This window comes from Protopterus annectens, chromosome 10.part0 (assembly GCF_019279795.1).
Source record: "Protopterus annectens isolate FY-2018-M chromosome 10.part0, PAN1.0, whole genome shotgun sequence".
Classification (NCBI taxonomy): Eukaryota; Metazoa; Chordata; order Ceratodontiformes; family Protopteridae; genus Protopterus; species Protopterus annectens.
Window position 1 is genome coordinate 1,585,092,384 of NC_056744.1, and position 25,282 is coordinate 1,585,117,665.

Genomic DNA, 25,282 nt, shown 5'->3' on the forward strand with positions numbered 1-25,282 from the left:
AATAGTTGTGTAAAATCTTACCATAACTGTCCTTCTATTTCAGGTTGTAGTATTCCTTCCCACCCACTTATCCCCCTTCTTTACATTTAACCTGTGTAGAGGGCATCAGTCGGCACTACTTAGACTATTGTCCAACTGAGCAGTCAGTTCTGAGGTCTGTGCTTGCAGAAGTCTTATTTAAGGCCCTTGGTTTATGGCCCTGCATGTGACATCCCACACACTAGCAGCAACCAGACTTAAGCTTTTGCATAGGAGCCGACATTCGGGTCACCTGAGGCAGAGGATCTCACAGTAAGAAGACTGCAATGTGGAAGAGAGGGACATCTATGGTTTTGGTAAGATTTTACACAACTATTCTTTTTTCTTTCCTTTCAGATCCTGAGGGTGATTTCTACTCACCCCTTTTTACCATACTATTATACTTCCTGCATACACCTATCACTCGTGACACCCACTTCCTGTACTTCCCCAAACAACTTTTCTGCTGTTATAGAAGCACTCCTGTTTCTATTCACCCATTCCCTACTGCCATCTAATATTTAGCCTCAGTCCCAACAGTCTTTCTCCCTGCCGTACTGCTACTACTACAACTTTGTACTATATCCATTCCTACTCGGGCCCCTCCCCAATAGTACATCTGAGTCATTCATGAAACTCCCTGTTGCATGCATCCTTGTGATCTTCTGTCGTATACTACAATCAGATTAATATTTATCTCTAATCTGTTCTGTAATATCTCACAGCCTTCCCCTTATCTGTCAGTACTGCTTTAGACCCTCTACCCTCAGTCTTAGTCCAGCCATACAGAATTAAATCAGTACCTTTTGCTTTACTACCCTTCCTTACCCATGCCTGTCCCACACTGTTAACAGACCCCCTCATCTCATAAATTCATCCTCATTCATAACAGCATTTCCCACATCTGTACTCTATAAACACCCACACGTCTCAAACCACATATAAGCTTACAGACTAAACACAATATTTTTCTACATTTCAACTTCTACTTTTCCCAAATAAACCTGCCCACTTCCTATTTAGCTACAGTCCTTGTCCTCTGTCCTTCAAACTCTTCATTTCTCACATTTTAGAAACATTTCTCATATATTTCCTAATAGTAGTACTACTTCTCCTACATGCATACTTAACATGCTACCAACATTCATTACCCTCACAATTCCAGCAAAACTCTTATACTGTGTCTCCAAGCAAAATATTTCTGAATCTCATCTCCCGGTAGCACTCTATGTATGTCAGTTTTTATATATAAACTAAGAAACGTCTCAGTGTGGAGAGTGTGAAGTTCACTCCTTGAATTATGTTATGCACGTAGTTCACTAATAAAAATCCAGCTGTAAAATATGTACTACAAAATAATAAAATAGTCCACAGTTGAGTTAAAAATGGAATATCCTTTATTGAAACACACAAACAAGTGATTCTAGCTGAGGATAATGAAAAGCATCAAAAACATCCATTATTTATTAGGTTATTTGGAGCAAAGGGGTGGTTACAGAGGTTCTGTTAAGAGCAATAAAAGCATTAAACTCATTTTGTTAACCAAGCCCCCCACCCCCTTAACACCATAGTGTAAACTGAGACTGTGCTACCTTAGAACCGAAACAAAAAAACTAGAGACAAAAATATACAAGAACAGCTTATTAAGGCTAACCTACGTATCCAAACTTTATTAATTAAGAAACTAACTCACTAACAAAATGACTGACTAACAAAAATATCTACTCGACATCTGCCAGAATAAATATTAATACTTATAAACTGAAACACATAACAAAGATCGTTTTCATACCAAATAAATACTTCATCAGGTTTGTGTGTAAAAACATATTGTAGTAATAATGAACACGTGTAAATCTACAAGTAAACACATATATAGGCTGAAAACCATAGCTATAATTGCGAAGGTGGAAATTCAGTGAAAAATGTTAAAAATAAAATATTAAGGTCCTGGCGATCTGTTTGTGTGGCATCTAACTAAGAAAACAGTTTGAATGATTAAAAGTGCACACGAGTATCAGAAAACAGCACTGATGTCAGTTATTTTCATTGTAAAATATCTACGTTTGATATTTGTTTTTAACAGTATTAGCATGTAATGTCAGCATTAATCAGCTCCATATCAGACTTTTAATAGTCTTTTAAATAGTGGGGCATTTTTCTGAGTTCAGGTATGCTTTTTATGTAGCAATAATAATTGAGACCCAGTTTTCTAAAAGAGTTCAGTTTCAGCTCCCACAGGGGTTCATGTTTTTCTAAAAGTTTAGGGATGTCTTATTCCAGTTCCAAAAGATCCACACAATCAATTTTTAAGTCTGTTGAGCGTTTTCCCCACACAAAATGCTTCACAGTCATTGCAGCTTGCCCTGCAAGCCAACTGCATTGAGCTACAGTCACTCCTGCATTGATTTTAATCAATTTCTTTAAATAAGGGCAGAAAAACATCTCCCTCCTATATGTGCTGACAAATCTTACTATTCAAGTAAAATTATCCAAAGCAGCAGCAACGTACTGAAAAATTTGGCCTTCAACGTAAATTCACACAAAAATGCCACTACCCATACTGTTATACCTCCATAACCATAAAACTGCGTGGTTGCAACCACCCAAACCCAGGCACCAGACAGCATGTCCGCATCAGCTCTTTTATCACTACCACCCTGACCTTCATGTATACCATACCAACTTAAAAAAGTCCCTGAAGTGCATGCAGAAATAGCACTATATAAGCTAGGCATCTTAGTTGCAACAGAAACCTGGCTCTAAAAATGAAGAAATTGCCCCACCAGGCTATACCATTATCACATTAGACCCAATAAAAATGCTGGTAGTGTCACTATTTTCTACAAAAACACACTAGATGTCTCCCTTTCCCCCTCACGAATTACTTTTTCTTCTACACACATTACCTTAACTGGGAGTCTCTAAAGACTCTCCCCATAGATATTGCTGTCTCTGACTTCAGTAAATTCTTCCTAGGGGATTCTAAACACACAAACACACACAGGATAGAGAGTGTAAAGATAACACTTCCCAAGGCTATCATTAGCAAGTAGACAACTCATGAAACAAAGACAAAGCATGGAAGGTTTGTACATTAATAAAACTGTTCCTTCCTTATCAGCATATAGACAACTTCTTTTTCTTTTGGCTTTTCCCGGTAGGGGTTGCCACAGCGGATCACCTGTCCGCTCATGATTGGCAGTGGAGTTTTTATGGTGTCGAGTTTCCAGCCTGGCACCCAACCTTCCACAGAAGGCACACACGTACACACTCATGCCTAGGGCCAATTTAGTGTGTCCAGTCCTCCTACAGCATGTCTTTGGGATGTGGGAGGAAACCAGAGCACCCGGAGGAAACCCACGTGACCACAGGGAGGGCATGCAGACTCCACACAGAAGGCACCCCAGCCGAGGATCGAACCAGAGAACCTCTTGCTGTGAGGTGGCAACGCTAACCGCTGCACCACCGCGGCCACCAGCCAAAACAAAATGACTCATCTCCAAAGATAAGAAAAAACATTACTCATCCAGTCAAAACATGCACACTAATAATACAGAACTGTTCTGTGCCTCAATCAGTAAACTGTTAAATCCAGGACAAACTATACAGCCAGTGCCAAGCACACAGAAACAAAATGTTGCCATAGCCAACCAATTCAATACTCACATTCTACAAGTAGTACAGTCATTAACCAACCAGGGAAGTAATCAAGCTCTTGATGTCTATACTCAGTCAAATAATCACCATTAACATTTCTCCTTCCAACCAGTTCACAGCGATACCATCTAAAAATACCTAGAAAAATTAAAGCCTGCTACAACTGTCCCTGTCAATCTACCTAGTGAATATCTCAAAATAGCAGCTGAGGCTATTGCATACCCAGTTTCAGTTATGATAAATCAATCCATATCTGATCTGAAAATGATGTTCCCTCACTATGGAAAATTTCATTCATTATTCTACTGCACAAGAGTGGAATTAATACAGATCTTTCAAACTATAGGACAGTTGCCATTTTATCTCCACTATCAGAAATATTACAAAAATGTCCATGCTCAACTTCTCCACTATCAAATTGATAACCAGCTTTTGTCTTCAAACTACTATGGGTTCCTTCCTCACCACAGCAAAACTACTGCTGTCTTGATTTTTTTTAATATTGTCAACACCCATAGAAATGCTTGAAGCCTAGTCTCTACCATCATCCTAGACTTATCAAAAGCTTTTGATACTGTCTTCCATCAAAAACTTACATAAACTCTCAGCCTTAGGGTTCATGAACTCATCAGTGCAGTAATCCCGTAGCTACCTGAAACATTGGATGAATAGTGTAGTGTAAAAATGATTTCTCCACCTTCTTTCCCCTAACTATTGGTGCTCCATAAAGATCTACATTGGGCTGCATACTTTTCCACTTATTTATCAATGACCTCTAACCTGCTACAGAAAATGCTATGTAGCTCAGCATGACGATGACTCAACGCTAATCTGCTCTGCCAAGTCTTTCTAAACTCAAGACCTTACACAGCAGGCCTTATCAACTGAAACATGGCTAAATAATTCACAACTACTACAAAACCCTAAAAAAAATAAATTAATGCTCTTTACCTGAAAACATATCTCTACCAAACAACAGTATTCAGTGTAGTGTCTGCCGACAACATCATGACCGAACAAGTAAACCACACAATGTTTGTGAGTCGTCATAGATGACCAGTTGAAATTTGACCACTGTGTATCATGGTTAAAAAAATACATTGTTCAGTGTAAAAACCCGCCTTAGTGACATAGCCAGAAGACATATCGCCTCTGCTTTCCTACTGCCTCCCCTTTCTGCTGTCCCAGTTTTCACTAATGTTCAAGTCTCACAACTCGCCAAACTTGAGCAACGTTATAATAAAATATCTGCATCTGCAGTAAACTAAAATGATAAAAAAATACCACTGTCTAGCCCTCAGAGAATTAAACTGGGTAGAACTAACACATCATCTAGAGCTCTTTCTTAGCTAACTGCAAGGCACAGACTTCTCTATAAGCCAGAAAACTGTATCGTCAAACCATTTCCTCATTCAGAAGCCCATGTCCCGCGACCTATCCAGTAATACCTGAATAGTTTTACTACCATCCCCCAGCCACATACATATTTTTGACACTGCTCATCACCACCAGTATACTTGTAATAGAAACCGTATGGTAGCCTTTGTATATCTGTGAACTCACTTTACACCTCACCTCTTAACTACAATATTAACATTTTTTTGCCCTACTGGGTTCCTTCCCTCACCTCCATTTCTTTGAATTTCTAATCACTAATGACATAATCTATTTTCTGTCTGATAAACCCACTAATACCTCTTCATGTGCTCAGTGTTTAGCATCTCCTAATAAAGAAGTATCTTTTGTAGAGTAATAGTTGCCTTTATTTCATATGAATGTGCATTAATAAGCAAATGTATGTGTTACTGTCTTTTTTAATTTCTCCAAGTCTCTTGGGTTTCTAATACCACGACAGGAATTTACCCCATTCCTAAGTCAATTAAAGATTATGAAATTAGTATTGTTTCACTCTTTGATGTTGGCCAAAAGTTCTCTTCGCAGCACCCGGAATGTGCCTAGTAATGACTCCTCCTCCAATTTGTATGGTGTTACATGAATTGGTAACATATCTAAATACGATTGTAAATTCTTTATTATAAGACAAGTTGCTCCTACTACTATTGGAACTGTCTGGGTATCTCTTCCACATGGCACTCATTTCTTACCTGCATATCAAGGTATTTTATGACTTTGTGTCTCTCTGTGTGCAAGACACTGTAGTCACTAGCTGTGGAGATTTCAGTGATCAGTGCTACTTTTGTCTCCTTTTCTTGGACCACTATGTCCGGTTTTCTAGCATTTATCCTTTGAACTGTTGATATTGGGTGATCCCATGTGATATAAACCATCATTTTCTATAATTCTTTATGGCTCATGTTTCCAGTGTTTGTCAGCCACTTTGATACCATAATGTTTGCACAATCTCCAGTGTAACAGTCTCGCCACATCATTATGCCTTTCAGTATATATACAGCCCCTCTGCCATTTGTGTGTCACAATCGGCAACGAGGTGTGTGACTGTTTACAATTCAGTTTTACAAAACCTTTTAACTGTTTATGTATGTTACGTAATGTCTGTTCATGTATATTATTGAATGTCTCATAAAATTATAATGTGTTGGAGCTTTTCTTCCTGGGCTTCTGCTGACGAGCATTTTTTTTTTTTTTTTAAACCTGGTAAACAATAGCAAAATAAATAAAACAGTTTCACCACATAGAAGAAAGCTATGCAGACAGTCTTAGCATTCCCAGCATTCTTTTCCAAAGATGCATGCCATATATGTGATGTTTATAACCTGTGTAACACCTCCTCTGCCCATTCCACAGACTCCTACCATTGACTGAGGAGGGTTTTATCTGAGAATACTTTAATATACAGGAAGCTGCTTGGTCTGATTCTTATGCTACCCCTTAAACTTTTTGCCATTACTCGTGCTGGCCTTTTGGAGGCCCAGTGCTTAAAAAGAGTGCGCTTAAAGGTGTATATGGTAGGTATCTTATTGTATGGCTTACCTAGTATGTTCCTGTGCAATACTTGCAAAATACAATCACTTACGTCTGAAGTAAAAGTGGTTTATTCATCATTTATCCATGGATGACAAAACATATGTCATTGTGTGTCAGATTCATACTGCCATGGCCTTGAATTCCAGTCATGATTAGTTTAGTTACCAGAGCCCTCCATCCCAAACAAATATAATTTTTGGAAAACAGTAAACTTGAATTCTTTGAATGACCTACAGAAGACCCATCTTCATTGTGAGAAAGGTGTTGTGGGATGAGCTTGTTCCTCCTTTTAGAGACCTTTCAGAATGTTTTAAATATCACTTCAATGCCCTGTGAGACAAAACCACCAGCACTTAAGAAAACAGATAAGGTTTGTCAAGAAGCTACTGTTAAACCAGATTGGTTTAAATACCTGAAGCCAAAGCCATCTGCTGTTGCTTTAAGTCCAAAACGTTACCGAAAGAAAAACATTCATCTGACTGCTTTGACTTTAGATATGTAGTCCAGTGTGAGGAACAGATTTAGCAACAAGATGTTTACCACATCAAAGCTGGCTATATGACCCATAATAGTTCAGTACCAAAGTTTCATTTCTAACCAAATCTTTGTTTATGTGAATTAATTATAGGTAGATATCTACCTTATTGTCTGACTTTCAGCAGTTTTGGATGGCTCTAGTCTTCACCTGAGCCCAGATGTACACTAATAGATGGATTAATAGGGAAAGTGACCTACACCATTTTTTCATTTCTTTGTTGCAAATCCATTGGTACCTTCATTCCAGTTTTGCTGCAGTGGTGCTGCACATCCTGCAGGTGGCAAAGAGGTTTAACACTAGGAAATTATAATTTAGCCAAATGGTAGGACCTCTTCCTGTGATGTGAACCAAGAGGCATCTTCCCCCAACCCAGAAATACACAGTAAGAAAATCCTCAATCATCTGACAGGTTTGCTTGGCACCTTTCCTGTGCCTCTGTTGTAGTGCTTCTTTCTGCCATTGCAGCTTGTCTTCCCATTGACCTATATTGTCAACTCACTCTGATGTCAAGTCTTTGTGGTACTGCATCTTATCCACTTAGAAAACCCATACCACCCCATTGAAACCTTAATTTTGTGTTCAAAAAGTTAATGTTTCTACTGTTTGAGCCTAACTTCTCAGTGGAATTTAATTTTTAGGCTGGAACACATTATTTCTAATGGGTTTTATTTAGCCTGGACAGCCCTGTGCTACTAGACCTGTTGTGCAGTGAGCCATATATAGTTTTCTACAGACGTACATTGGGTCTTAAGATTTACCCTTCCTTCATCCAAAAGTGGCACCTGATCTACTTTTACGTTATATCTTGTAAATAAGGATTGAATGTGCTTCAATTTTAGTAACTTTGCCCTGGAGTACTTTAGCTGTTGCCATCAATAAGGTCCTTTTATAATGCCATAAAAATACACGCAAGAGATTTCTCAGGTCTTGAAGAAATAGGCTGGCAAGTCAAACCCATAATGACTTAAGCTTTTTTTTTTACAAATGTGTTGGAAGTGGGCATCATAAACATTTCCTTTGAAATAATGATGTTCAGTCACTTGTAATGATCAGTAGCTGCTAAGATTTCTCAATTTATAGAATGTATTTATTCCATGGTATTTTGCCAATGTGAATAGCGTAATACTTGATGAACTGTACACAATCATTGGTTGCCTAAATAAGCAATCATCCCATTGAATCTGCAATTAATTGGCTAGTTGTGGTAAAAAGGCAGTCTTGGTCCCCTTGGCAAACTTTAAACACCATACTAGGGTTTTCGTTTTGAGATCATGAATAGGTTAAGTAAGGTTGCAAGTCTGAGCCTTATGGGACTCTCCAGGATGATGGTTCTGGATTTTTGTCTCACTTTACCTGTAAAAGTAGGGGTTTAAAGCCAGCTGTCAGTCCACTGGATAATGTAGGGATTCATTTTACAAGTATTGAGTCTGTTAACTTCATGGTGGTGACTAGGTTTAAAGCCTTTCTATTGACTTGGATACCATCTACTTGAAGACTTCATTGGCATATAAGAAATTGTAGTAAAACTGTTAAGATGCATGTTGTACTAGAATGGTAACAAAGCCATGCTGGTTAATGCCTATTGACTTTACTGGGTCCACTGGTGATAGTTTCAGTGAAACCTTTTCATACATTTTACCCACAATATCAGCCTTCTAGGGCTATAATTTTCAGACTCATTTGTGCTGCTCCTTAAGTACATTCGTCACTACCGCAGACTTTCAACACTCTGAAAAGAAGCTTGTTATAAGTACTTGGCTGGAACAAAGCCATAAGAATTGGCTAATATAATTGCCCAGAATGCCATCATTGTCAGCAGCTGTGCTGGTCTTCACTTCATATCACTAATGCGTTTGGGTGGGTGAGAACCAGAACTAGACAGGCCTGTAGTAAGTTACTGCTGGAACAGCACTGACTTGTCATGAAGTTGTATCACCTAATGTCTTTCTTTCTTGTGAGGAACACTTGCTTTAGTAGAATCTTGATCTGCATAATGCTGCATGTTCCCCTTTGAGAGATACTTAAAATTTGTTTTGTCAAATGAGAAAAGAAAGCACTAATTCATTGTCATGGCAGAGGGAACAAGTCAATACCAAAGTCTCAGCTTAGTTTTATCCGCCTGGGCTTTTTTCCTCATATCCATTTTGTGGCATCCCCTTGAATTATTGCAGCCCTACATAATTAAAATGTACATGGATCACTGATTTACTACACCTGCATTGTTCTTAACTGTTCCTACAATTTTATAAGGAATGTACTTTTTTAACATATTGTGACATCAGGTGGGATTATACACTTCTATTAATATGAATACTGTCTGAAAATACCTCTACCCAAAAGATTCTTGAGGTTGTAGTTACCAAATGAATTGCACTGAAACAGGAGTCGATGCAGGTCATTTACCTGTTAAAGTTAAGATGTGCACTTGAGAATAGTTGTATAAATGATCTGAAGATTTGATAGTGGTCTCACAGGTACTATGAATAAACTAGATGCCAGGAAACACAATTTATGCAACCCTTTAGTACCCTTAAAATCAGTACTGGCGAAAAGTAAAAGACCTACCATGAAAGAATAAATAGTAGTGCAGTAAGTCACAACATAAAACATACAAGTAGAATACTGAGTTGAAGGTAGCCGGGTACCTGAAGGTTTTACCTTCATGCAGAGTTTTTATCACATCTTTCCTGTCATGCACATCACAGTAAGATACCTAGATGTGTCAGACTCAGGCAAAGCTTCACAAGTTATAAGTATCTTATTTTGGCACCCACTTCATTTTCTCACATTATTGTACCTGTTTTATTATTTTTCTTAGTTGAACTGAAAGTTCTATGGAATTTCTTTTTGTAAATGGCTTAAGGAAAAAGTCACAAGAAGCGTGCCCATGGGAGACATATTCCCCCAAAAGGTTATCATTTACAATCTTTAGAAGAGAAACCAAAACACCATATAAAAGAAACGGAAAATGACACCAATAACCAGAATGAAAAAAAATTGTCACCACCGTAATTCCAAAGTTTTATTTACCTTCATTTGTCTGTAGTTAGGAACATCATCAAAATAAAATATCACTAATCAACACTTCCTTTGTAAATTAAAAGTGCAACTATGTAATCACATTTTATCCAATAAAATATGTACCTAAAAAAATTGGGTAACTGTATTGGAATAAATTACAGCATTAAAAAGCACACACAATCAAAATATTATACCCTTTTCTTTACTTTGAAAAATGTTTATATATTGCAATCCAGAAAATTGCTTGTATGTATATTACAGTTTTTAACTTTATAAAACATCGTTTTGCTTACTTATGTGAGTCAATTCATGTATTAACATAGACTTAGAACTTACCTCTTCTCTTATCTAATAAACTATTAATAGATATTTTATTAAGGCCTAGGGCACTAATATCATCCAGTGATATTTGCCAGTATGAATATCTTTCTTCTAGTTGTGCCCCCCAAATTGCCTCTCCTTTTGTGGGGAGGGACCCTTTCCAAAAGAAAAAGGAACTTAAAATTACCACATTCTCTCTCATGTTAATTTAAGCATTCATAATATCCCTTTTCCTTATTCCATATACATGATGGTACATCCTTCTCTATTTAGCACCCTCCGTTTTTCCCTATGTAAAATGCAGGATGTTTGACACTGGGAGATATAAAGTACATCTTTTGTATTGCAGTCAAAATTGAGGTCTTTCCTCAGTTAAGGAATCAACCCGAAAGATGCAAAGACAATGTTCTAATTCTTTGCTATGATGTTTTTTATTTAAATTGTTCAGGTGTTATATTCTAAAATAATAGCCCTGGAAAAGCATAGGCAACATTTATTAATCTTGATCAAGCTATTTGGATATCTAAATCTCAAAATGCACTCACTCGAAGCACTCCTTAAAATGGAGAACATTGACATTTGTGCTGTAGCAGGGACCTGGTTTAAGGCAGCAGAAAGCACCCCTGGGCTCCAGAACTTGGACTGAAGCTCCAAAGGTGGTGTTTTTTCCATATTCATAAAGGATGCACACACCTCTAGACTGGTAGCCCAACATAACGCATCAGAGATACTTCAGGTGCAGCTAACATTGGGTAAGACAGAGATTCAGACAAGTCGTAGCCTGCTATAGGTCCCCAAAGGTGGTGGTGTTTCCATGTTCATAAAGGATGCACACACCTCCAGACTGGAGGCCCAACATAACGCATCAAAGATAGTTCAGGTGCAGCTAACGTTGGGTAAGGCAACAATTCAGACAGGTCGCAGCCTGCTATAGGTCTCCAACCATGTCCCAAGACTCGCACTCCATATTCCTAAGCACCCTATAGAATATTAGGGTCCAACCTATCACTCTCCTACTGGGCAACTTCAACTACCCCTCCATTAAATGGGAAAACTGCTCATGTACCAATACACTTGCCCAACATTTCCTGGAATTCGTTAATTCCAATGCCCTGGACCAGCTCATTCTTACCCCCACTAGAGGTTGCAACATCCTTGACCTAATCATTACTAACATGGGTGACCATTGTTCTACACCAATAGTCAACTCCTCCTTGGTTAGATCCGATCACAAAGTAATCGCTTTGGAAATCCACATCCCTCCCCCCGCTAAGGTAACCACCATGAAAAACTTCTCCAGAGCTAACTTTGGGCTCCTAAAAACAAAGGTGGCTAACTTCACGGCACCCATGCAAATGGAGAATAATTGCATGACCACCGAATCATACACCAATCCACTGTACAAACACGTACACAAATGCATGGATCTCGCCATACCCAGTAGAACCAACCTGGTTCCCATGAATTACCGCAAAAAAAAAAAAAAAGCCAATCTGGTGGTCCCCTGCCATAAACAAACTCTATTTCAGAAGGAGGAAACTGATGTGGAATAAGGTGAAGTCCCAAGACTGGAAAAACTCTCTTATCAGCCTCAACAAAAGGTTCAGATCCCTCATCAAATCCTCTAAAGCTAGCTATGAAAACAGAATTGCAGCAGATAGTAAAGACAACTACAAGGCCTTCTATAGTTATGTAAAGAATCTGCACTGCAATACCCAGATTTGCTCTGAGCTGCTGCACAATGGTACCTCCTATACCGAGCCAACAGATATTGCCAGTATACTGGCCAACATTTTTAGTGCCAACTTTACCCCTCCCCCCCAAAGGACCAATCATAGTACCAGTAGATTGCCAGGCACCCAGTATTACTGCTGCACAGGTTAAAACAGCACTGACCAAGGCCAAGAGTACAACTTCTATGAGACCTGACAATGTCCCTGGCTGTGTTCTACATGAACTACAGAGTGAACTGGCACCTCATCTGTGTTCTCTGTTCAGTCACGGCCTCACCTCAGGCTTTATTCCTACCTATTGGTGCACTGCTATAGTCATCCCTCTCCACAAAGGAGGAGCGACTACAGACCCAGGGAACTATCACCTCATTAGCCTGATGAGCCTGATATGCAAAGCTATGGAATGCATCGTCATGGACCCAATAAACAAGGATATAGGGAATCCCCAAACTCTGGATCCCACACAGATTGGTTTTGTGAAGGGTAGATCATGCCTGTTCAACTTGGTCGACTTCTTTGAGTCCGTCACTAGAGCTGTGGATGAAGGCAAGGTGGTTCATACAGCCTACCTTGATCTGGCCAAGGCTTTTGATACCATTCCCCACTCAGGAATCATAGAAAAACTCACTAAGCTAGGCATCAACCCCTATACCACTAGGTGTGAAAGTAGCTGACTCCATGTCAGACTGGCAACTATAATCACGAGTGGAGATGCACAGGGTTCAGTCCTGGGTCTCCTCTTGTTTGGTATCTACTTCTCTAAAGTCCAGGCCAACACAAAGGGACTCTGGTTGGCAAAGTTCGCAGATGGTTCCAAGTTGGGAGCTATTATTAACTCCCTAAGTGATGTTGACATCCTACAGAATGGCCTCACTGAGACCAGTGACTGGTGTCAGAACCATGGCCTTAAGCTCAATGCCAAAAAAATGTGTCGTCATCCCCTTTGGGAAAAACCTGGTTCCCATGAGTTACCGCATTGATGGTAGTCCACTGAACACAGAAAGTTTTATAAGAGATCTGGGAGCACAGGTTGACAGCAACCTCTCTTTTGATCACCACATTGCCACTGCGGTCAGAAAGTCCTTCTGTGCAGCACATCTCATTACTAAGGGTTTTGCATCCAAGAAGAAAGAGGTCATTGTCACCCTCTACTCTTCCCTCATTAGGCCAATGATCAAGTACAATGCCCCATTTGTCCTGTACCTCAGTAGACACATGCAACAACTAGGGGGCTGCAAAAGTACCTCACAGAGGATCCTAGGCCTTAAACACTTGTCCCATATGGAAGGATGCAAAACAACTCCAACTATTCTCTGTCTCATATCTCCTACTTAGAGGCAATCTCTGCTTGACTTACAAAGTCATGTCTGACCCAGCTCTGTTAGAAATGCTACATCTAAAGAAATCCCAATCCCTCTACAACACACATTCCAGAGACCTCAATCTCATTACCACAATTAACAGAACATGCTGGAGGGACAGGTTCATAAACCAGAGACTGCCCATGCTATGGAATAGACTTCCCATACATGTCAAGCAGAGCATTTCTCTGACCCTCTTCAAGACAAATCTTGATAAGTGGATGGGAAACAGAAAATTCACCCAGGGGATAACTCCAGTGGCTCTACTCAACAGAGGCACTGGGAGCTAAGGTTGGGTGGTACTATGCCAGGGTAATCCTGTGGCTAGGCTTGTAAAGACCCCAGGACCATTAGCCTAGTACACACCTATGAACCTTTGAAAGAACTAATGGCAGTTCTGAAGGGCCTAGTGGCTTTCAAAGATAAATGGAAACCAGGGGTCCTGCTAGTTAAAACAGACAACACCACAGTCATATGGTACATAAACAAGCAAGGATGCACTCCTCTTATTCTCTTTGTCAACCAGCTGTGCAGGTCTGGGTGACAGCTCACTCTTTGTGGTTGCACCTCATGGCATAATACCTTCCAAGGTGCTTAAAACACTCTAGAAAATCACTTCTGCAGGAACTTGGTGGATCCTCATGAGTAGCATCTGCACTGGGAAACATTTCTCAGCATAGTCCAGAAATGGGGATCCCCACAGATGGACCTTTTTGCCACTAAAGAAAATGTTCAGCTGAAGAGATTCTGTTCTAGGAGGAAACTACCCACAGCCTGGAGGACGGATGCTTTCTCCTTCCTTTGCAGCCTCCTGTCCTTTGTGTTTACCCCCTGCATCTTCTTCCTCGGGTCATCCTAAAATCAGGGAAGAAGGCCCAAAGGTTATCCTGATAGACCCAGACTGGCCTAGGCAACACTGGTATCCTCTGCTACTAAGTTTAACCAATGGAAATTGGTGGCAGTTACCTCATAGAGTAGACCTGTTGACTCAGGACAAGGGGAGGTTTCGGCATCCTAACCTGCACTCAGACTCTCAGCCTGGATAATCTCCCGACATCCTCCTCTGAGCATACCCTAAGCAAACAAGTTCAAGACATTCTCAAGGAAGCTAGAAGGCCTAGTATTAGGAAATCATACTCGGCCAAGTGGAAAAGATTCTCCATTTGATGCCAGCAGGAAGGCTGCAATCCTAACTGCCAATATCTCTGCCATTTTAGATTGCCTGGTAGACAGAGGCTTATCCTTTTCTTCCATCAAAATTCACACCTCTGCCACTTCAGCCAGCATCCCTATTCTCCCTCTTGTCTTTTCCCACCCCCTGCTGAAACAATTCGTTTGGGGAATGATTCACATCAAACCTCCCAGGAGACAAAAAAGTAGCATATAAATCAATTTTGCCAGAAGGTGAAAGACTGAGGTATCAGAATAAAGTTAAAAATAATTCAGATCCATGTGGCTTAGATGATTTCTTTGTTTTTTTTTGTGATTGGTGTTTATATAATGTCTCCCAGGAGACAACCCACACCTCCATGGGAACTCAATTTTGTTCTGGAAAAAAATGACATCCCCCTCTTTGAACCGACAGCTTCAGCAGAATTAAAATTCTTAACTCTGAAGACTGCCCTTTTACTGGCTATCAACTCAGCTAAGAAGGGTCGAGTTGCAAGCTCTCATGGCAGTGGAACCATTTCTCATATTCCACCCAGAGTATCACTCGGGACTAATCCATCCTTATGCACAAGGTGATCATGGACGCATCCTTGAATCAAGCTCTATGTTTGCCCACCACCTTCCCCAGTCCTCAGAACCATAGGGAAAGAATCTTTCACTCGGACGTGCATAGACAGCTCTGCTACTATCTTGACAGAACTAAATCTTTCAGAAAGTCAGACCAACTCTCTCCAAGTGGATCTGTCACTATTTCTTTTTGTTACAGCCATCATGGTAAAAAGTAACCTGAAGTTGGAAGGACTCTCTCTAATAGGGCCACTGCTACCTCTGCTGCCTTCCTCCTACCAAAGATATTTTGGAAGCTGCTACCTGGTCATCTGTGCATACCTTTACCACACCCTACCACTTATCAGCCTTCTCCAAGTCTAGAGCAGGATTTGCCACAGCCATCCTGCAGGGCATTTTCTCTTCGCCATAATTTCCTTCCACCCTCATCTCAGCCTTGGGAATCATCCCACAGGGGAGGACTGTAGCAGTGAAGTACTAAGAACATTGTAAAGTTGTGTACACCTAACATAAATGTAGATGTTTGAGTGTATTCACTGTTGCAATCTTTTTTCCCTTCCTCCTTTCCCCATTTGCCTACAGTAGTAGTCTATTTCTGTTTTCTGCATTAAACAGAGGGATCCTATGAGTGTTCTCACTGCAGGGCCCATTTTCTGCTTTGGACCCTTGCTTGTAGTTCATCCTGGGGCTCCTACCTTCTGGGGGCAAGAAAAAAACTGATGTCATGGCATCGGCTGGCTCCATTTATACCCAAATGTACTGATGTCAGGGTAGGGTGTCAGCCAACCCTAGGAGGGAGATTTTTACTCTGGTAGTCAAGCCAGCCAAGAGCTTTGACAGCATGAAATCCCACAAGTCAACTGCAGTAGATGAATACACACAAACATCTACATTTGTGCTAAGTCTAAACAACTGTACTTTCTTGTTAATAATTGAAATCATCTGTGGGCCACCTTGCCAAGAAGTTTTTAAGAACTTGAGAGAGAAGGAAAAAACTTGGCAGTCAATTATGCTGAAGTGCTCTGACCCCATATTTAGATATTCTAGGAACGACCCAGTTAAGCAATTGCCCTTTTATATGAAAAAAAACTAGGAGGAAACAATACAGACAAGAAACAGTCTAAGAAGAAATAAGAGTAGGAGGAAAAGTGGGAGCAGGCTTGGTAGCGAGGCTGCAAAGCATAGTGTTTATAGCCTTCAAGCAAAAGGAATGCCTTATGACGGGTCTGTACTATATCACTGAATGCTTAAAAAAAGCGAACGATGAATAATCGACCCTATGTAAGCAGAAGCTTACAATCTTGAAAGCTCGGAACAGAGATTTTTTTCCAAGGGAAAAAAATCGCCGTTCCAAAAAAAAGAAAAAAAAATGAAATAATACATAAAGTGGGGGGCTTTGCCCCCACACCCTCCCTACTTATATATGCCAACTCTGAGATCACACTACAGTGCCAAAAATGGCAAAGTAATGGAAGCAGCCAAGCGAATTCTTTCCCTGGGAAAGAATTTGCTTAAAAGCTGCTTCGCTATTTTGCCTTTTCGTTGTTTTAAGTTCGTCCAAGGTGCATTCGATAGAATGGGTCTTCAGTCCTCTAATAGGAACCCCTTATGACTACTCTTTAAGTGCTTCAAACCTTCTGAGTAGGAAAATCTGATCCAATGCTGCCTTTCCCATCCTGTGGGTTATCAGATCTAACTGTAATCCAATGCCTGCACTCTAAAAATATATAGTCCAGGAGCTCTGGCTCCTCTACCCCTAGTTCCCTACTCTAATTGCCACCAAGGTCAGATCATGGTCCAAGTGCTCTATCAGCTGTGTCTCATTTTCAGATAGCATTTTCATAAAAAATATATACTTTTGTTCCTGCCGTTCCTATAGCCTTATAGCTTAGTTAGTATAAGTTGCTAGTAGTAGTTTGTAGGTTGTTGTACATATGTTTATCTTATTAGGTAGATAGGTAAGTTTTCTCTATCAAAAAAAAGTTAAAACTAGTTCTTTGTGATTTATTGTGTGTGGTATGTTATTATAGTTTGTCTCCTAATCAGTAATATCTTAGGAATGTTTATTAGAATAGTATTGTATTCATATTTTTCAACTTTTTCTTGAAGCGTGGGGTTGTAGTTTTTCTCTCTGCTGTGTTGTGTTTTTTTTAACTCTCTGATATGGAAACAATTTTGGGGTTAAAAAAAGCCTCCTGTGAGCACAAATTGCTCCCAGAAGATGCCCATGACAAATGCATCAACTGTTCGGGTGTGGCACTCTTGGAGACAGACTGTCAGGCCTATGCTGCTTTTGGTGCCAGAGTCCTTAATGAAAAGAAGGCCTAACTGCTAGGTAGGGGCCTTCTGCAGTCCTCAGCTGCTGCTTTGTCCTCTCCCTCCCTCAGCAAGAAGCCAGAGAAATGGTAGAAGGAGAGCTCTAGGGATAAGGATTCAAAGACCCATACTAAGGAGCAGGAAGAGCAAAGATGTTGTTCCTCATCTACTTAGGGCCAGCCAGAGCCAAAGATTCACTGCCATCAGTATCTCTGACCACCATCTGGTCCTTTGGTGCTGATTCAGCCCCCAGCTTTCACTGATTATGGTCTCTGACTCATCCAACTTCCCTACCCTAAGCATTTGAAGTCCACTTTTGTTGAATGACCTCTCTGCCTTTTCAGGCAGACTCCATTCTCCTTTCTGCAAGCAGAGTTCTCTCTGGGACATTCCCCCACCCCTTCTTGGGTCTGGGCATCATCATTGTGGATCTGATCTTTGGCTCATACAATGGTTTGGCTGCCAGTGTTGCTGTTCCTCCCCAGGTTCCCTTGGTTCTGGGTTTGTCAGATCTGACTGAGCTGCCCTTTTGCATGGGGGTACCAATTGTTTGGCTGCTTCAGACGCTGGCAAGGTCCTGTTCCATTCATAGATTAGGAGCTATGGAACCTTCATTGGATCCATCCCAATCTCTCCCTGTATCTGTTTCTGTGGATGCACATCTCTTGTCTCCAAGACAGCCAGTGTTGTTGGGTCTCCAGGCTCCCATGCATCCAGGTCCCCCCACCTCTTCTGTCTGTCCTCCTGCTTCTTCAACGAGAGATGTGTGGAAAGAGTAGGTGCAAGAGGAAGCACTTGGATTCCCCCAAGGAATTCCCTCACTGAGGACTCAGTCATCAGTGAAGGGGAGGGTTCCCCCAAATCTCCCCAGGAAAATGCCTCTTTCAGTGATTTGCTTGAATTGTTGAAAAACATGGAAAAGTCCGTGTTCATGGAGGCCTGTGACATGGGTTTATTCACATCCTGGGTAATCCCCCTCAGGAACCTCATGTGGACCTAGAGTCTCAGAGGCCTTCAACAGAACCCAGCATGGTGGAACCAATCCTCAGGAAACCCAATAAAATTTTGGTCCCTCTCAATGACACTCCTCACTGGAAGAAGGGTCTGGCAGTGGTTGCTATCATGATTGCAGCAGCTACATAAAAGCACATCTTGAAAGGAGAGTTATGTGGGTCATCCACCCAACAGCATGTCTCTGGCTTTGGATTGTTTGGGAAAGCTCATGTATGCTTCAGACACCTTTGTTTTGCAGGCTCTGAACTATCTTGCTCATTTGACAAGACTTCAGTGGGACCTTTTCACTGAAGTGTCAAAGGTACTTAAGACTCGTCAGCCTCCAGATGCTCAGAAGACTCTAGAGGCTCAGTTGTCTGATGCATTCAATATCTAATGTCTCCTTGAGGCTGTTATCCAACATAACTGATGGAACATCCTGCACAGCAGGTACCAGTATGCCATGTGCCATCATGCCTGGATGTGCAATTTTGTGGACTGTGTCAAGAAGTCCTTTGTTAATGCTCCATTTAATGTTTCTTCCCTTTTTGGCCCAAAGTTCAAAGAGATGCTGACTAGGAGCAATCATGACAGGAAGAAGCTAGCTGCTATTGGAGTTTCTTTTTCTACCCTTGGGAGGACCTTCTTCAGGAACCATAATGGTGGAAAGTGTGCCTCTTTTTTTTGCAAATCTCAACAACCTTTCCAGGACAGGTCTTGTGATGGGGGGGGGGGGGGGCTACAGTGGATGTCAATCACAGGGCAGAGCAGGAACAGTCCACAGAACCAAGGCTTCCACAGGGCTATCTGTGGGAGGCCCTTCTGGTGTCCCTGAAGGATTGTCCTACTAACATACTCTGGAAGCATTTTGGGGGGAGTTAATTGGCTGTCTCCCATAAACTTTGCAGCAGTCACATCAGACAGGTGGTTATTGAAGGTCATGTCCAGAGATCATACAGTTCCCCTTTTGTTCACTTTGAAGGACTACTAAAAATCCCTTCCTGACACTGCACCCTACCACTGAGTGGAGGCAGCAGTGGAAAGCCAAAAACTGCTACTGAACTGAGTCATCCAAAAGGTCCCACCAGACCAAAGAAGATCCAGTTTTGATTTGAGATTCTTTTTAGTACTTAATACAAACAAGGACCTTAGATCCATTTTTGGATCTCAGCAAGTTGAACCGATTTATCAAGCAGACCAAATTCCGGATAGTCATGGTGCAGTCCGTTCTACCTCTGTGATGATGTGCAGTATTGCCAGCTAGGCCAGGAGAACTAGGGCATTGGATGTGTAACATATAACAGCATAGATAGCTCCAATGTTGTAAAGAATTGCATGTCATTTGTATATCAAACTGATTTGCACAGATGCTTGTATTGAAAATGTATTTGTAAAGCTGCTTGTGTTAAAAATTTACCAACATTGGGTTCTGTTGGACAGAAAAGAAATTCACCAGTATGTCAGACTGTATTGTAACTGTTGAAATTAATATATTGTAACAGAGAATACTGGAAGAGATGAGGTTAATCTCAGCCCAGGTAAATTTGAAAAATAGTCTGAAATTAAATTATCTGGTTTAGGCCATAAAGGTTGTATTTTGCAGGTCTGATTGCAGCCAGAGACAGCATGTCTGTGAAAACCAGGACTAGGAATCCTACTTTATTGTCCTTAGGGATGAACTAATTGCTACCATGGAAGGGTGGACATTTTTGAAATGGTTTCATAGCTTCCAGATGCTATAACACATCTTAGCAAAGCTCTATGTGTGTGTATGGTAACACATGTGTGCAAGATTCTGGTTCAGTTTCTAGTAAAGGGGGTAGTGTGGAAACCAGAAGTTAGATGACTAGACGTATATGATGTAATTCTGTAATCCAACACTGAAATGATGTTTTAATACTAGATGAGACGAGTCTTAGAGCAGTCTGTTTTTGAAACCTGACAAAGACGGACCACTCACCTACATCATCTTGCCTTGCTCTACTAAGTGAACTAGGGGACAGTAATTTTTTAGATAAGTTAGGAAATTATAGTGAGATTAGTTATGTACTGTTTTTCTGTATCTGTGTGAATCTATCCTTATTTTTAATATTTCCTGTGACTGAAACTCTGTTGTTTATTGTAAATAGGTATTTAATATTTTCTTGATTATTTATTATTAAATATATTTAAACTTTTCATCGTGGGTGGTCTTTCAGAGAATATTTTAACCTTTGAGAGTATTTGTATTTATTTGGTGGCACTGTGGACACTCCTGAAAGCCTTGCTGCATTGATCAAATGCTATAATTTGTATTAGTATTAATTTTACTCAGTATAATTGGGTACCCTTGTAAGAGCCTTAGAGTAGCTGGCTTTGGAGTGTTCTGGTGGCAGTACCTGCCCTGTAGTCCAGGCAGAGGGGACATAGCTGGTAAAGCTGTACCAGCCTTTCCCAGGTGTGTGTGTGTGTGTGTGTGTGTGTGTGTGTGAAAATCAAATCTCAGTGTGTGTGTCATCTACTTGGAGCAGGGGCACACACCACTGGTTTCACAGAGAAGGTGGTGGAGGACTTGGCTTGGAACACTTGGCTGAGGATTCAACTCTACAGCTGTGGTCAATGTGGAGTCTTATTTGGGGCCTGGTGAGACATAGAGAAATCCAGTCCCAGGACAGGAGTGTGTTCCCTGTGTGCTCTTAAGGGAAACTGTGCTTGGTGTAGACAGCTGCATCTGAAAATACTGTATGTATCCATTTTTGTTCCAAGTGACCGTCCTTCACTGGTGTCCGTGTTGAGGATTGAGACTCTTTGATCACTGCCCCAGAGAAGGGACGTGTCAACCTCTTCTGAGGAAGGACAACTGGATTTGCTTGGTAGACCTCAAGGATGCCTACCATCACTTAAGAATAGCGAGGCATCCCAGGATGTTTATGCACTTTTGGCTGAGAGCCAGTCATTATCAGTTTTGGGCTCTGCCTTTGGTCTCACCACAGCTCCCAGGGTGCTCACCAAATCCATGGCTGCAGTGGTAACCTGGCTCAGGCTGCAAGGTTTCCAAGTCTTACCCTGCCTGGAGGACTATTTACTGCTTCCATGAGGGCATCACTAATCAAGGCCCAAGATTCCTTGCTCCATCTGTGTCTGTCCTTGGGCATAATAGTGAATTATGTGAAGTTCAACCTAGGGCCAGTTCACACACTAGAATTTATTGGTTAGCATTTGGATGAGTTCATTCAGCTGCGGTGGTGCTGCTGCGGTAGCGTTGTCACCTCACAGTAAGACGTTCTGTTCGATTCTCAGCTAAAGCATCTTCTGTGTGGAGACATGCATGAATGGACGTTCCTTCATTGAAGCTTGTGCGTCAGGCCTGACAAGCCAGTACGTAAAAATCTACTTCCAATCATTAGCAGACCGGAGTTCCGCTGTGGCGACCCCTAACCAGGAAAAAGCTGAAAGATACAACATTTGGATGAGTTCATTCAGGCAGCCAAAATGCCATTGTTAAGAATAAATTCTTTGTTTACAGGCTTCTTGCATCTCACAGTGGCCTCAGTTCTTTGTCTCCTTGGAAATATGGGAACCTCTGTCTAGTTCCTTTAGCAAAGTTCCACATAAGGGTACTAGAGTAGTCCATGACAGCTCACTGATCCTACGTGGCTCACCCTATGAATTTTCCAGTTTCTGTAACAAATGTTTGTTGTCACATTATTCAGTGGTGGCTAGAATCTCCTCTGGCTCCTGCAAATCCACTTTTTGTTCTTCCCCATCTCGATCTCCAGACTGCAGTGACCACAGACACTTCCTTTCCTGGGTGGGAGTGCATTTCAAGGGGAAGACTGTCCAGGGGCTCTGGTCTCAGTTCAATATCTTGGAGGTGAGGGTGGTCCTCCTAGCATTGCAGGCCTTTTCAGTCCTTCTCCTCACGGGTGTCATTGCCATCCAGCCTGACAATATGTCAGTGGTATGGTACCTGAGCAAAGGAGGAGCAAGTCAGTCCCATCCCTTGTGCCAAGAGGCCATATGAGTTTGATAATGGGCATGTTTGCTCAGCAGCTTCTGATTGCAACACCACATCCCAGGGAAATCCAGCATCTTAGTGGACAGTCTCGGCAAACATATTCTTCTGGCCCACAAGTGGTTTCTGAATCTGGAGGTAGCAGCATGGATTATCAGCTACTGGGACACTCCCTGTTGTGACTTACTTGTTCCCCATCCAACATGAAGTGCAGCAGTTCCTATGGTCTGATCTCTCTAGAGGGACCATCACCAAGGGGCATTCTACTACATGCTTGATTCTTGCATCTACTGTATGCCTATCCCCTGATTCCTTTTAAAATCAAGTGTCTTCAGAAAGCAGCCTGTTGCAGAGTGACTGTCATCCTCGATAAGTTTGTTTCCCTTTCCTTTGGCCTCATGTGCCTCACCTACCTGGCGTTCTGAATCTGATTTCCTATTCTTCAAGATTACCTCATTCCATGATTCACTCCATTAAGCTAACCATATAGTTCTTCCAATTCAAATTATGGGTAGAAATACCAAATTGTCTGAGAGAACTATTTAGTCTTTTTTTTCCTCTCCTAAACCTTCTATTCAAAAGGTTTATGCTAACAAATGGAAGCAGTTTTCCATTTTGACATCTTCCAAGGGCTTGGATCCCTTTTCCTGCACCCTTAGATGCAATTTTGAAGTTTTTAGCTTTTTTTGCCCATTCTGATCTGAATTACTCAAGTATCAATATAGTTATACAATACTTATAACTTTCACATTGGCATGGCTAATACACTTTTGGTGGCCCTTACACTCTTCAAAGCCTTTTTGAGAGACACCTTTTTATTATGCCTACCTGTATGTGATCAGGTGCTTCCTGGAGACCTTAATCTACTGTTACAAATTCTCGCCAGACCTCTCTTTGAATCAGCAGCCACAGCACCATTACAACTTTTATTATGGAAAACTTTCTTGTAGCTATTACATCACCAAGAAGAGTGAGTGAACTTCAAGTGTTGTTCTGTGTTCCATCTTATCTGTTTTTTCTATAAAGATAGATGTCCTTCCATGTCACTGTTACAGTATCCTTTACAATAAGGATCCCCTGCCAAGGGTAGCCCGACATCCAGCCAGTATACCAAAGCCTTTAGGTTGTAATGGGTATGCTGCATGTGATATGTATGCTTCCCATGCATGGCATCGGGCATAAAGGTGACGTCCGGATGTACCATCATCAGAAGTTGTTTGCCACTTGTCAAAATGCCATCTTCGATCGTCGGTCTGAATGCTCATGGTCTGAATGCTCATTTGTCTGTTGGTTACCAAGCTGCTTTTAGATAAGTGTGCTTTTTTTCCGCTTCTCACCTCTTTTCTTACTGTTTGGTTGTTGGTTTCATGCCATCCAGAAAGGGGAAATGCCAGTGTGGGAGAGAAATTCCCCATAAAGATCATCATGAGCAGTGTTTAATTTGCTTAGGTGCTTACCACAACCATACGCCTTGTGCTATTTGTCAAGCTACTGTTCCTAAGATGTTGCCTAGTCAGCTCTGTTTATTAGCAATTTATTTAGAAAACCAGTGTCTTAAGATGTTGGCTAAAGACACTATAGCAAGATGTTCCTGCCCAAAAGGTCAGCTGTCTGGGAATAATAATAAGAAAGCTCCATCCTATTCTTCTGCTGTACTGCCTCTGCCAGAGATCTCTAGTGAGGCTGGTGAAAGCCCAGACGACCATCTGTTTTATTCAGTTGGATTCATCTGCCATGACCACTTCAGCGGCTGTCATGGATCTGACTTCTCAGTCAGATTCCTCTACTGTGACCACTTCAGAGGTCAGCATGGATCCAGCTTCAGGCATGGCTAATAATTACCAAAGAGTCTAGGGGTGTTCCTCAAATTTTTGTAAGGGAAGAGGTAGCAACTACACTGATAGAATACAATCAGAGGTCTGAGCCTGCTTAGCCTGATGTCCCATTAAAAAAGGGAAAAAAATGAGCATATTTCTCATGCTCCCAAGGATCCTCAGAGTGAATAGCAAAATTTCACTCAAGACCTTTTTAATGCTCTTATGGCTCTGAAGCCTCTTCATGAGATATCTTTTCCTGCTCTCTATTGGTCTTCTACCCCTCTTAACATTCCTAGGGAGCAGGTTTTCTCATAGGTTCATAGATTCATACTAGGCTAACTGCCCTTGTGAGCCATTTTAAGCTGAGCCAATTATCCTCTGTGAGATTCAAACCCTGTACCTTGTGTTTGTAATTCAAACACCTTAACCATTAGGCCACCCTCCCAACTCCTTTATCTCTGATGAAGATGAGGATTATGATGTAGAATCTAACTTATTTCCACTGCTGCTCAGGCTCCAGATGCCCTGCCCACTGCTCCTAAAAAAAAAAAAACTGATAGGTTTTATAAGGTGCCTGAAGATTGCAAGTTTCTTTTTAAATGCCCCTCTGCTGACCCTTCTGTGGTGTCTGTTCCACTGACAATCCCTCTAAACATTTGCCTTCAACAAGTCAAGAACGATGCTTTCCCGTGACAAGGACATCAGAACTGTGGAGAGGTTGAGTAAGAAAGTGTATATTTTTGCTACCCTGGACTTTAGAGCTCTAAGCTATCAGACCCATAATGCCAGATATTAGCTCTTCTCTCTCAGGCTTGTCAAGTTATTTC